Here is a 591-nt window from a genome sequence, read left to right as displayed (position 1 = left end):
GGTCCTCCTCTGCTCCCTCCCCTGTTCCGCCATCTGCGCCGTCCCGAGGAACTTCGCGTGGGCACATTAGTAAGAGTTAACATGTTAGATGTAAGAGTTAACATGTTATCTATAAGAGTTAACCCGTTAGCTGTAAGAGTTAACATCCACTAGCATGAGAAAGAGAAAGCTAAATTTGGGATTTAAGTCAGCTGACATGTCTAATCATGAGCTGGCATGTCTAATACACTGCTGGCATGAGTTGAAATCATGATGGAGGGGCCTTGGGCACATTTTTCTCAAAAAAGGGGCTAAAGTACATTAAAAAAATAGGAGGGGTTGGGGCATATTGAAAGTTCAAATTTAGGGCCTAGAAGCAATTTTCCCTATATATAAACTTTAATTAACAGTTTAGCGACGTCCATTCATATGCATATTGGCCGGCACTAATTAAATTGAGACACCACCAAAATGAGAAGGAAACTAGCGAGCACGCTTCAATTAAAAGAAGTACGGTTCTAAGCCGCGGATTTAGAATTTCTAAAAAGTTGTGTCACTATATAATTAAGAATTACAAAATTTACAACTTTCTCACCGAGTTCTCATATTTTG

This window comes from Asparagus officinalis, chromosome 9, assembly GCF_001876935.1.
Source record: "Asparagus officinalis chromosome 9, Aspof.V1, whole genome shotgun sequence".
NCBI classification, from domain to species: Eukaryota; Viridiplantae; Streptophyta; class Magnoliopsida; order Asparagales; family Asparagaceae; genus Asparagus; species Asparagus officinalis.
This window is presented reverse-complemented; position numbering follows the sequence as displayed.